Consider the following 14,138-nt stretch of genomic DNA (forward strand, 5'->3'; position numbering starts at 1 on the left):
CAAAAAAAAAATCCAGTAAAAATAGACACGGAAAAATTGGAAGGCCCTTCTGGAAAGTACTTATTTCAGCCTTCTCTCAGCTCCGTCCTAATAGAGATTGAGGGCATAAAAGTCCTCCATCTCTAGGCATAAATGGAGTCCAGAAAAAAATCACACCATGTGGGACTCTCTGTTGATTTCTGTATGAGTTAGGTTTTATTTGAACAAGGACTATTTTTGATTGGGGAAAAAGGTTGCAACAGGGCACCTGGTGGCAGGGAAAGGACTCCTTAAAGGAAGTTGCAGTCCGACCTGCCTAAGCTGAGTGCCAGTTAAAGGGTTTGTGCATTGATTGTATTTCCACGCGTTTCACACGTACTTCGTCTTCTCCTGCTGGCAGCTTTGCTGAATCATTACACTAACACCGCTGTAGTAGTTATCTGTTACTCCATTAACAAGTTACCTCAAAACTTAGCAGTGTAAAACCACAAACCTTTATGATCACACGTAGTTTCTAAGGCTCAGGAATCCAGAAGCAACTGAGTTGGATGTTTCTGGCTCAGGGTCTCTCCGGAGGCTCTATTCAAGGTGTTGGTCAGGACTGCAGTCATCTGAAGGCTTGACAGGGCCGGATGACCTGCTTCCAGGGTGGCTGCCTGCCATGGCTGTTGGCAGGAGGCTTCAGTTCCCTGACAGGTGAGCTGCTCTATAGGCTGCTTGAGCGTCTTCATGACATGGCAGCTGGCTTCCCCCGGAGAGAGAGATCTGAGAGGTAGAGCAAGGCAAAACCGCGATGTCTTTTATAACCTACCTTGGAAACGACATAGCATCACTTCTGCAGTATTCGATTGGCCTCTTGGACCAATCCTGATAGGATGTGGGAGAAAATCACACAGGGTGTGGCTACAAGGAGGCAGAAATCATTGGAAGCAGGAATAATGGATTATTGATACTTACAATATGCTAGAGTATTTCTCTCTCCCTGTTTCAAGTGACCCCTTTTCCCTAGTACATTAAAGTTTTTATTGTATTTTGGAATTAAAAGAAATCTGAGGGAATTCCCTGGCGGTCCAGTGGTTAAGACTCTGCACTTTCACTGCTGAGTGCCTGGGTTCCATCCCTGGCTGGGGAACTAAGATCCTACAAGCTGCACAGCACGGCCAAAAAAGTAATAATAATTAAAGAAAAGAAAAGAAATCTGAAAATATATAAATGCTGGACTTTATAAATTTCCCCTCCAAAGGTAGGTTCACTTTAAAAGAGAGGTTTCTTTTGGAGGATGATGGAATATTCTGGAGTGTGACGGTGGTGATGGCTGTACAATGTTGTGAATATACTAAAAGCCATTGAATTGTATACTTTCAAATGCTCAAAATATGTTAGGTGAATTTTATCTCAATAAAAACAAAATTTTGAAGAGGGGGCCTGAATAGCACTGATATCAAGTTTGCTGACCCAGAAAGATTTATGGTTGCTTTTAGCTCTTTGTATTGTGTTTGTTCTCTCAGCTCAAAACTTAGAGTGTGGTTAATCCAGAGACCATCAGATCCTGGGAAGATTGATCTATGGTGCTAACACTCATGGTTGGTTGGGGTCTATTGGAAATAATACTAAGTACTAGTGCAGTGCGATGGCAGTGTTTTCAGAGCGCAATTGACATACATTCCTGTGATCCAACTCACATGATCCTTCCGTTAGAAGTACAACTAGCATATTTTATACTGACCTAACAAATGTTATCAATAGATATGTGTATTCTTTGAGCAGTTCCCTCACGATCACTTTTGTCAGAGCATTTTTTGCATGATTTGTGATTTCACTTGGCGGTTGTTTTCCATTATGTCGCATTGTGCTGTCAGTTACTTGGAGAGGTTCCGAATTTTTTTTCTTGTACTTAACACCGTTTGTGGCTATGAGAACTGAGTCTGCCAGAGCTCTTTGTTTTATTGTTGTCATGCATGCACCATCCTTATCAGTAATCAGGAAGACAGAGTCAACATCACCTAGCACTGATTGTCTACCGTGTGCCAGGTGTCATGTATACTGCATCAGTTACTATTAACCAACTGTCCTGAATAGCTATTAGTTATTCCTAGTCTCGAGACTCAGACTGGTTACATGACTTTCCCAGAAGTTGTACCAACAGTTAAAAATATGTCACTAGGGCTTCCCTGGTGGCGCGGTGGTTGAGGGTCTGCCTGCCGATGTGGGGGACGCGGGTTCGCGCCCCGGTCCGGGACGATCCCACATGCTGCGGAGTGGCTGGGCCCGTGAGCCATGGCTGCTGGGCCTGCGCGTCCGGAGCCTGTGCTCCGCAACGGGAGAGGCCACAACAGTGAGAGGCCCACATACCGCAAAAAAAAAAAAAAAATTGTCACTAAAAATAAGATGCTTAGACACAGATCTGTCTGCTTTGGAGTAACTCAATAAATTGTAATCAAATTCAACTGAAATTAATGACATTGAACTCAGCTGACGGGGTATGTATGAAGTTTGTGTGTTAGCTATAAATCTCCCTTCCTGTTTACCATATTCTCCAGTACCTGGCCCTCATCAATCTATGATTCAGAGGACGATGTACAGGAAATGGGGCTGAGTAAGCACGTGACTTTCAGACAGTTCCTGAGCTTCTCTTTACCCCTTCTTTTCCTCTCTCTCAGCAAGTCCGGAGCAGAGTTGCTGGGATGAGATCAGAGCATGACATTGCTTGTACCTGTTGATCAAAATCACAGGGTCAGCACAGCATCTGCTCAGTCCTCTCGAGGCCCAGTGAGTATTTCTGGTTTCCTGGAGGCCTCTTCCAGGTTCGGTTTTTCCGGTTTCCTGTGGTGACTAGTCAAATAGGGAAGCATTGTCTCTCAAGATCGAAGGCTCAATCCTGTGATAAAATGCTTTTGTTATTCCTGTTCTGCCATGATATCTTTTATTAACTGGAATCATAAGAGATCTCATGTATAAGCAGAAACTGAGCAGCAATAATGAAACTTTCATAATCATTGAATGTCCATGCCTTGGAAAGAGTCAGGAAAATGTGCTTAAAGGGCTCAATGATGCCCAGCTCTACTGACATAAGGGACCTTGGGTCAGTGCAGATGTCAAATGGAGAGAGACAAAGAGAATTTCAAAATGCCCAGCTAACTGCAGTGAGATTTGCTGTTTACATTTGCATAGAGATGGCTACAGAGAGGTACCGGAGGGTCAGAGGATTTATAGAATTCTGGTCCTTCTGGGAAGTGAAGAATCTGGTAAGAGCTGGACATATTAACTGAAAAATACACTGGGTTATTTTCATCTAAGAAAGCAATTACGTTAATTTACACAGTAATGATTATCTTTGGAAGTGAAGATAGAAGAAATAGAATGTGTTTGGATATTAAGTAACTGAAGGGAAATTGTAGCAGAAATTATTATATGCTTACCTACCACTACTTTCTCCACTCTGTTTTTGTTCAGATAGACACCCACTTCAGCAAGAACATGTACCTAATGAGAAATAAGCCTAGTCTGAGGTCTATCTAAGTCAGTCATGGTGGTCCCATTCTCTTAACTAGTAACTGATTTAGGCAAAGACATGGGATATAATTCTGGCCAATGAGGCAAGAGGGGAATTCTGGTTGGGGGACTTTTTGTCCTGAGAAAGACACGAAGAAGAAACTGCTCCTTTCTTTGGCCATTGTTGCTTATGGACATCTCTTAGCCTGAAGATAAAACCAGAACACAAGGAAGGCAGAATCATACAGAAGTTGACCTAGAGATACTGATTATGCCACGAATGGAGCCATATTCCCTTGAATAGATTCTTGTTAAGTGAGACAACAAAGTTCTTTAACATTTAAACCAGTTGGTGTGACGTTTTCTATTATTTGCTGCCCAAGTCATTCTAATGATGTAGCTCACAAACCTAGTGCATCATCAAAATCAGAAGAGACTTCTTCACACAATGTATACACCAACATATTATGTATGTGACATCCCCTCCCCTTTGATCCCTATCTCAAGTTGAGAAATAGCTAACCCGAAATTTTTATGACAATTAAAGAGCCAAGGGTAAGCAAGACAATCTTGAGGAAAAACAAAGTTACAGGACTTAACACAACCTTATATCTTGACTTGTTTTAAACGCTGTGGTCTTCGTACATGGAAAGGCAAATAAACCAATGGAACAGAACAGAGTCCGAAAGAGACATACACATGTACAGTCGTTCAGTTTATGACCAGTTATTCTACACTGCAAAAGGGTAAGATGGTATTTTGAACAAATGGTATATGGGTATCCATATGGAAAAATCAGACAGAATTTGGATACCTTTGTAGAAAAGAAATAATTTAAATCCTCATCTTACACCACCTACAAAAATCAACTCCAGGGACACTATAGATCTAAACATGAAAGAACAATAAAGCTTTTAGAAGGTAACCTAAGAGAGTATTTTCATGACCTTGGTGTAGGCAAATATTTTTTTTAATGATACACCAAAACCATAGAGGGAAAGATCGATAAATGGGACTACATTAAAATTAAGATCTAAAAAGTACCATTAAGGGAAGGAAAAGTCATACTACAAATGGTCATATAAGACATCAGATATAAGATGTATATCTGACAAAGACTATATAAGGAACTTATGCAAAGCAATAAGAAAAACACAGCCAACTCAACAGGAAAATGCACAAAAGGTATAAAAATAGACACTTCCTAAAGGGATTTGGCTAATTAACATTGACAAGATGCTCAATATCATTAGGAAATGCAAATAAAAACAACGTGATTTCAGATGAATCAGAATGACTGGAATTAAAAGAAAAAAAAATACTTGCAACAAAATATTAGTGTACATGAGGAGCAAGTGAAACTCTCATGTATTGCTGATGGGAGTATAAATCAGAAAACTGTTTGGCCTTTTCTACTAAAATTGAACATAATTATACCTTCTGACCAGTGGTTTTCTGATGAATATTTAACATTCTCCAAGTGGATTTCCAACATAAATGTTGATTGATATTTTTGTTTATATTCACAAGTAAGACAAAAGTGAAGCCAAAAAGACGCGTTTGGGAACTTCACTCACTTGTTGATAACAGGAACGATTGTTTGCTGAATTGAATAATAGTTTTCAAATATTCAAAAATATTTTCTCAATTTTTTATGCTACTTACAATGTAATGGCTACCAGTACGATACACATTTACACTTAATCTGATTATTAATATTTTCTCCATCTTTGTAAGTCTTGATGATAAAGAAACACTAAGTCAAGTCCCGATTTTTAGTAGTTGCCAATTTCCATGGTATATTTACTACCACCAAAACCAGTGTAATGCTACTTACATGGTGCTCTTGAATGCAGATTTGAGAAGAGATACATAGTAGCACACCGTTATATTTCTACCATATAGACACAATAAATGCAAATAATATTGAGAGAACAAATAATAGCAAAATATAGTAAAAGAAAAACAAGGATATGAAAGGTTTTGAGTATTTATTATTTTTTAAATAATTTATTTAATTGTAAGTTTATATAACAATTTTTAATTATGTTTAACAACTGGATTGCAAATTTCCTAAAGATTTAACTGTGGGCTCTTATAAGCCGGTACAAGACTGCTCCAGCCCACCACTGTTCTTGACCTAGGAACTACACTTCTTGATGTATATCCACAGAAATATGTACATGTGTTCTCCAAAAGACATGCACAACAATTTTTATTGCAGCAGTATTCTTAAAGAGTTAAATGTCAGAAACAATGCAAAGGTCCATCCAAGACAGAATGGAAAAATAAATGATTACCTTTTCATACCACAGAGTATGAGTCAGCAATAAAAATGAACCAATCACTGCTTCAGCAGACTCAACAAACAGAATGCTAAGCCAGGTACAAATGAGTGTATACTGTCTGAAATCAGACAAAGTAATCTATGGTGATAGAAGTCAGAAAACTGTTTATTTTCTGGGGTAGAGTAGGGTTGGGAGTGACTTGGAGGTGGCCTAAGAGGGACTTCTGGGGTGCTGACAAACTTTGATTTCTTTTTCTAGTTGTGGCCCCAAAAGTGGGTTCACTACATAAAATGTCATTGAGCTGAACCCTTAATGCTAGTATGTATGTATGTTATACCTTATAAAAAGGTGTACATTTAAAAAGAATCACTTAGGGAAGTGGTTTTTCTCACTGCATATGCCCTCCACCAGGGAATGTTATGTGATATCCCCTCCTTTAAAGGAAATGAACTGATTTTAAGACAAGTTATTGGAAAAAGTAAAGATGAGGAGCTGCTTATTGTTGAGTCTCTGGATAAAAGGGAAAACATACTCTGGCCCTTGGGAACATCTTTCCCAGGGAGTGAAAAATGCTTTGTTATAAGGACCTATTCCACTCTAAGAAAAAAAATGTATGATATATAAGATCATATTAAATTCAAGTTTAGGGAAAGCGATAGAAACCAGCTAAGAAGAGTCAGGGATGCAGTTTCTATTGATTTTCTCAGGATTCGAGGACAATGTGGGAAATCACGTGGGATTATCACACCATAAAACAGGGCAGACTGCTTCAATAAATGTACTAGAACATCATAGTCTCCTTGTGTAGAGTATTCTGATTCGGGGTTTGAGATCTTCCAGGAATGGTGATTCTGCCCTCCCAGGCTTTGTCTTACTTTAAGCCTTATATCATAAAAGCATTCTGCCCTCTCTGAGGTTTTGCCTAAATATATAAATTATTCTCTGTAGTGTTTTGGCTCCATATACTTACAGTGCTGAGAACACACACTCCACATAATCATTAAAATGACACAGGACATTTCTGAAATGTGAGAGGAATCAATCAGCCAACTACATTTTAAACAGCGGAAAATTGTTCAGGAAATTCTAGAAGGTCATAGTTAAAATGCATTTAAGTCAAGTAATGGTTTTAAGCAGAAATAGAACAAAGTATTTGGGAGACTGTCTTGTTTTGTCTATGTTCATTAAAAGGGGGTCATAGGATCAGTACATACCTTTTAAATCTACCCTTTTGTCAACGTTTTAACTACTAAGAATCTCTTCTTAAAATCTGTTTCCCTCTATTCTCATGTTTTTTAAGATTCTGTATACCAAAAAATTACACATTATAAACGTCGATGTAAATAATAAACAGCCTAAACCGCAAAGTTACATAAGATGTTTGTCAAGAATTAGGATTGGAGCTGGCCAGAAGTAAGGGTGCTTGTTAAGTAAGGATTGACTGGGGTCTGAAATGGTTGCATAGTTATAAGGGGAGACCTTGAGACCATAAGGTTGGCAGCTGCTAGAGATACTGTTGTGAAAATGGCTGGTGGTGTCCACGAGTTTGATACAGTTCAGACAATTCAGCTTCTTAGTAATTCAGAAACATGTCTGAAACCAAATCCGCGATGGCCGCCCGGCTCCATTTTTGGATGCCTGAACCACATTTACTCCAGTTTGATTTTTAAATGATCTTAACTATGTCATCATAAATAATTCATTTTTATTTGTTTAAAAAGGTATACAGTTGCCAAAGAGAAAGTCCACCCAGCCTGAGATAACCAGTATAATCAAAATTATGTAATAAATTCAATCCAAAGAAAAAAGAAGACCATTTTAGTATGTTGTGCTAACTAAATGAAAATATGATTTTAGGGACTTCTGCAAAATTAGAACTTGCATGCAAATCCCTATTACTGCCTGCAGTGCCTCTAGAGACCCAGGACATCAGTTTATGAACCACAGCTCTACTGTTTCATTATTATTGCATCAAATTTAAGAGTAGTCGTTTATATACAATGGATGCTGAGGAAATTTGGATATACCAATTAACATCTAGTCTTAAAAAAGTCTTCCGGGCTTCCCTGGTGGCGCAGTGGTTGAGAATCCGCCTGCCGATGCGGGGGACGCGGGTTCGTGCCCCGGTCCGGGAAGATCCCACATGCCGCGGAGCGGCTGGGCTCGTGAGCCATGGCCGCTGAGCCTGCGCGTCCGGAGCCTGTGCTCCGCGACGGGAGAGACCACAACAGTGAGAGGTCCGCATACCGCAAAAAAACAAAAACAAAACAAACAAACAAACAAAAAAAAGTCTTCCACTGGCATTTTTCAGTCATTTACCTTGAGTTAAAACACAAAGAATTGTTATTAAAGCAATATGGGCATTTTTCCATTACTCAGTGCTTCATATTCAATTTGTGAGCTGGCTGCACTTGCAAGGATTCCCCTCACCACCTGACATCACTTAGTTGACAATGCAAGGATAGCAAAAAAAAAAAAAAAAAAAAATTATTATCTACTAAGGAGCTATATGCGGTAGAAGTCAAAATGATTGCCTAAAGTTAGGTATGAGATGATATACTAAACGTCAGTTGCCCACACCGGCCATGTTGCCCTTTAAAGACAGCAACAGCACTTCTATTATCATTGAAAGGCCACAAAGCACTTTTCTAGATCTTTGTCACAATCCTTAGAGGGAAATCAAGGAGTGTATTGTTATCCTTGGTTATGTATATGGAAATGCAGGCTAGACATTTGCCCAACACCAACTCAGAGCTTCTCCCTCCTAACTCAGAGCTCTGTCCACTATGACAGTGTGCTGCCCGAAAGATAATTACAGGTTCTTTGGCAGTGTTATGGGTTGAGCCTTATCCTCCCAAAAGATATGTTGATATTCTACTTTCTGTAAAAAGAGAAAAACCATGTGAAGACAGAGACAGGGATTGAAGTGATGCAGCTGTAAGCCCAGGAACACCAAGGACCGACAGCCACCATCAAAAGCCAGGAGGAGGCAAGGAAGGATTCTAGCCAGAGTCTCAGAGGAAGCATGGCCCTGTTGACACCTTGATTTCAGACTTCTAGACTCCAGAACTAGAAGAGAGTTGTCTTGAGCCACCCAGTTTGTGGAATTCTGATACAGAAACCTGAGAAGACAAATACAAGTGTGAACACTTAAATTTCAGTTCAAGGCAAGAAGCCTGGAGACAAATTATTTCCCTATAAGGAAAATCTAACTCCCACAAATGAGCTGGGACATTTCTACAAACACTGACACAAGGAAAAAAAAGAAGGGATTTTATGTAGAACCACTTCTCAATCGTGATTGTAGCTTTCCATACCTCACTCTCAAAAAACCTCCTCGTGGGAGATAAAACCTCAGTGGGACCCCAGTTCCCTTGAAGTCACACCCTTTCCCGCACAGGTGACCTAATACTTTGTACATAATACTCCTAGCTTTTGTTGGAGACTTGAGCGATGTGCCAGTGTAAATCTAAAAACGGCAATATTGTTGGAATTCACGCTTATTGGGCAACAAACTCCAGACAGGGAGCAACTTAAAAAAATAAGATAAGGAAGAAAAAAATCACAGACTTTGTCCTAAGAGATAGTCTACAAATATTTTCAGCTGAGACCTGGTGGGTATTTCTAAATTGTGCTCCTCAGAAAACTAGCCCGTGAACAACTCCTTAATAGGGGGGTTTAGTAATCCAATGAGTTTAAAAAACACAGCATTCTCTTAGGGAGATTCCCTATTCACACTTGCAAATGAAATCCTCTGAGAGATATTAAAGTTAACATATTCACAGATGTTTTAGCTAATACTGCATTTCCCCAAATTATTTGATCATAAAACTCCTTTTTCTTACAACAGTCATTATTATCTAAGAATATATACTTCGAGAAACAATAGACTGTGGTATTCTTAAATCTCACCAAGTACGTTAGAGGGTAGCTCATGCAGGAGAGAGCTCTGACGTATTTACTTGCTGTTCTGTACTTCAGGTTCGCTTACCAGAAGAGGTACACCTGAAAAGCTTCATTGAATTACTGAGCATGAGGTATGAATTCAGGTCATGGGGCCTATGCAATTCGGGGGAACCCTTTAAGGAAAAGAATACAGAATGACCATGGGAACACAAGGCCCAGTTTCTTCCTCCCGCCTTGGAATAACCCCAGACAAGGGAGGGTTTCGGAAGTTTATACTCCACTCACTTCATTGAAAACCCATCTCTGCTTCAAATATGGTTGGCTCCATGAAATAAACTAGAAACTCAAATTAACAGTGGCATAAACAGGATAGGAATGTATTTCTCTCTCACGTAATAGTCCAGAGATAGACACTTGGCTGCCTTGTGCAAGGTTCCTTCTATATATCTTGTTACTCTGTCATTCCTAGCATGTTGCCCTTGGCACCAAGTTCCTTGTCCAGGCAGCTGGATTGAGGAAGGGCTGGAAGAAGGGGCTTGCTCTGGACTTAGGAACATGCTCTGCAAAGAACATTTAGAGCTTCTTCTTCCATCGCATTGGCCAGAATTTAGTTAGATGGCCTCCTTTAGCTGCTGGGCAACTTGAGAAAGGAAGGCTGTATTCTAGGTGGTCAGGTACCTCAGCTCAATGTCAAGGCTTTTATTATTGTAGAAGAAGAGAAAGATCGGTTTTAGGGCAGCTAGCATTCTCTCTCTCTCTCTCTGTCTCTTTCTTTCTCTCTGACTCATTAACTTTTTCTCTCCAGCTTTCTTGAGGTCTAATTGATCTCTCATTACCTTTTAAATGTACCAACTCAGAGCTTCAATATCTAGCACGGAGGCACTGAGGTCCCTAAAACCATCAGAATAGTCTTATATGTGTTTTTAGAAAAACAAAGCCTTTTTAGAAGAAAGTAAAATAAAAACCTTCCTGAACTGCAGGGGTCCCCGCATTCTTGGTAAGCAAAAGATACTCTCCAGTTGCCCTGAGGCCCCAGAAGACAGGACTGAACACGAGGTGAGGGCGGTGCCGAGTGAGACGAGGGCAGACCCAGGAGGGAAGCTGCCGCCAAAGCCGCCCTTCCCCGCCCCGCCCCTTGGAATCCGGGAGAACCTGGGGGGCAGAGAGGGAGGTGAGTTGACTCTCCTTGGCATCGAGAACCTTACAGCTTCTTTTTTTTCTTTCTTTTTTTTTCCGGGTGGGGAGAAGCAGGGACGTAAATACTTCACTGGAGGAAGGTTTAAAAAAGAGAATCTGTACTTGGATTGTTTGGAAGAGAGAAATGGAGTGGAGGATGGTCTGGGAAATCTGAGTAGGTTGGTTTCTGACTCTCTGAGATGTATATTCCTATTAACAGCCCGCTCTTTCTGCTCGCGAGCCTGTCAACACTTCAGCCAGCGGAAAGTTCCTGGGAACTGTCTTGGGCGTTTGGCAGGCGCGCCCAGGGCCAACTGTGTAACCCTCCGGGCTGTTGGGATTGGAATTGCTCTTTTAGGAGTGCAGGGCTGGAACAAAGAGGCCCTGTTGGGTATTTCCAGATTCTGGAATAACTCTGCCTTTAATGATGGTGTAGAGTTAATGTGATCTAAACTTGCCATACTCACAGGTTTGTTGTGTTTTTTCTTTGATTTTACTTTTTTCAAGCTGAGCTTAAGAGGCATATACTTGAATCGGTCGTGCACTCACCAAAGGGGTCTGTCTACTCCACAGAGGAGTTTAGATGCTGTTCCCAGCCCGGCTGTGGCGTAAACCTGCCCTGGTAAAGCAGAAAGGCATAGGGTATTGATTATAAAGACTCTTCATGGGCTTCCCTGGTGGCGCAGTGGTTGAGAGTCCGCCTGCCGATGCAGGGGACACGGGTTCGTGCCCCGGTCCGGGAAGATCCCACATGCTGCGGAGCGGCTGTGCCCGTGAGCCATGGCTGCTGAGCCTGCGCGTCCGGCTCCGCAACGGGAGAGGCCACAACAGTGAGAGGCCCGCGTACCGCAAAAAAAAAAAAAAAAAAAAAAAAAAGAATCTTCATTGCCCTCAGTAATGAACAACATTTAAACAACCTTTATTCTTTTTTTTTTTAACCTTTATTCATTTGAGGTGTCTATTAAACGATCTTGATAAGAGTGTGCTGTAATAAAAAAAATCAGATTAAATCTAAAGGAAATAATTCTTAAAGAGGTGGATGAAAAAATGTTGGCAAGGCCTGAACTTCTGGCAATGGCTAAGCAAACGTTAGGATAAAAGATTAATAGGTTCTAATACTTTATTCAAACAAAGCACTGTTTTAAAAAATACATCCGATGTCTGCAAAAATATAAACTTTGGTCATCTGATATTTTGAGTAAATTAATATACGTAGTGTTCTGTAATACTAATTAGTTTATACAGTGCCCATTCAAGGTAAGCAGCGACTAATGATTCAGAGTGATATGAACTGATGTAGAGGGTCACGTCTATCTTGGTACATTAAGTCCATTCTGTTGGTTTAGTTTGTGTGCATCATGCAGGACCCTGGGGTGGGGACGGAAGGGATACAAACATGGGAAGCTATTGTTGCTGCCACAGCAAGTGAATGATCCAGTGGGAGGAGATAACTCAGGTCTACAAATAAATATAATTCACCATATTTTGTAATTGATGCTAAAGATGGCTACGAGCTGGAACAGTAGGCTCCCTTTTCGGAGACTGACTTACTGTGTGTCAGGCATTGGATTATATAATTTACATGATGTCAGTCACTGTAAGGTAGCAACTCCCTGTATGATATACTATGAGGAAACCAAGTAACAAGAAAAGGTAAGTAACTTGCTCAAGGGCAAAGCTAAAAAGCTGGGTAGCCAGGTTTCAGACTCAGACTGCTGGATCCTTGCTCTCTGCACTATAAGACACACATCGGACACACGCATGAGGGTGCAACTATTTCTGGTTGGGGCAATCATGGACTGTCATATAGAAATAGCATCTGAGCTGGGTCTTGAAGGATACACAGTTGTCCCTCAGTACCTGCAGGGAATCAGTTCCAGGACTCCTGTGTATGCTCAAGTCCCTTATATAAAATGGTGTCATGTTTGCATATAACCCATGCACATCCTCCCGTATACTTTAAATCATCTCTAGATTACTCATAATGCAATGTAAATGCTATGTAAATAGTTACCTGCACTAGGTAAATTTAAGTTTTGCCTTTTCGAACTTTCTGGAATATAAAATATATATATATCTTCTATCCACAGTTGGTCGAATTCGCAGATGCAGAACCCATGGATACTCAGGGCCCACTGTAGAAGTTTATGACAGAGTGGTGGGAGGGACTAAAATAAAGATATGGAGACCGAAAAGTACAGAGGCTGTGTAAGGAACTTAAAAGATGTCTAATTTGGCGGCAACTTGATGAATAGAGGGAAATAATTTGGAGAGGTTGAAGCTGGGTGGAGGGGGTGAGGGTCAAGCAGAGGTCCAGTGGTGATGATTCATGTATTGAATTGGGTCCAGGGCAAAAATCCGAGCTCTGTGGCCTGGTTTCCTCTGGACAATAGAGATCAAAAGGAATCCTAAACTCACTTTCCAATTCTGTGTCTATACTTCTCTGTCGGGGAACCCTCAGTTCCCTCTTCCACTTCCCGTCTCAGTCCAGGAGGGCAGCAGGCACCCCCATTCTTCTGCCCTCTCCCCTGGTCCTCCACTAGTCCCTGTCCAAAGTAGAACTGGTTGTTCCCTGGTTGGTGAGAACATGAGCCTCCCACTGGCCACTTTTTACCTGTGGTCAGAACACCCGTGTTAAAGGACAGTCCCATCTGAGTCGTTCCCTGTGTCCACGTGGTAAGCTCTATGCTTCCGGCCCAGGACCCTGATGGGGCTGCTGTCTTGCAGTAAGACCTTCTTCTATCCATCTTGATGTATTCTGGCAGCTAAGTGGACTCCTGATAATCTTGGACTCAGGGACAAGGAAACAAAAAGAAGCCTTCCTTAGACTTCTTTACCTAAACCTTATTCTCCAAATCTTCCTTGCATCGGAATGATTGAGTCCTTGCCCAGCTATTAATAAATCGGCATCTTGTTTCCTGGTTGGTTTTGTTCTCTGCATATATAGATTTCTTGCTTAGAATCTCTAAGGAAGAGGGGAACGGGAAGAAACAGAAGAGACTGGAGGATGAAGAGGAGGAGGGATGAGCAGGAAGAGGAAGCAGGGGAGAGGTTGGGGAGATTCTCATCACCAGCCCCAGGAAAGGCAGATACTTGGGGGTTGATGGGGGTGGGGTGAGGATGGCAAAACTTTCTGGCTTCATGTGTTTTCAGTTCCATACCCCGAAGAAGGGGAATTTCCCGAATTCAGTTTAATGCTACAAATACTTGTTGGGCCTGTAGTACATGTAAGAAACTGTTCTCCATATTGGGAGCTGGCTGGGCAAGGAGAGGAAAGAGATAGACTAGCTTCCCTCA

The 14,138-nt window shown here is 41.1% G+C and overlaps 1 long non-coding RNA gene across 2 annotated transcripts in view; it reads left to right on the forward strand.

The window, feature by feature from the left end:
- Nucleotides 1-10,153, forward strand: part of LOC109547665 (uncharacterized) — a 199,744-nt gene extending 189,591 nt beyond the window's left edge. The window contains exons 6-7 of one of the 2 annotated variants that reach the window (XR_012328874.1): nucleotides 2,640-2,748; nucleotides 9,741-10,151. This is a non-coding gene — a long non-coding RNA (uncharacterized lncRNA). Of the gene's footprint in view, nucleotides 1-2,639; nucleotides 2,749-9,740 lie in introns of both variants that reach the window. The other variant, XR_002173590.3, reaches the window with a different exon arrangement.
- The last annotated feature ends 3,985 nt before the right edge of the window (nucleotides 10,154-14,138 follow it).

The sequence above is a fragment of the Tursiops truncatus genome, chromosome 21 (assembly GCF_011762595.2).
Source record: "Tursiops truncatus isolate mTurTru1 chromosome 21, mTurTru1.mat.Y, whole genome shotgun sequence".
NCBI lineage: Eukaryota > Metazoa > Chordata > Mammalia > Artiodactyla > Delphinidae > Tursiops > Tursiops truncatus.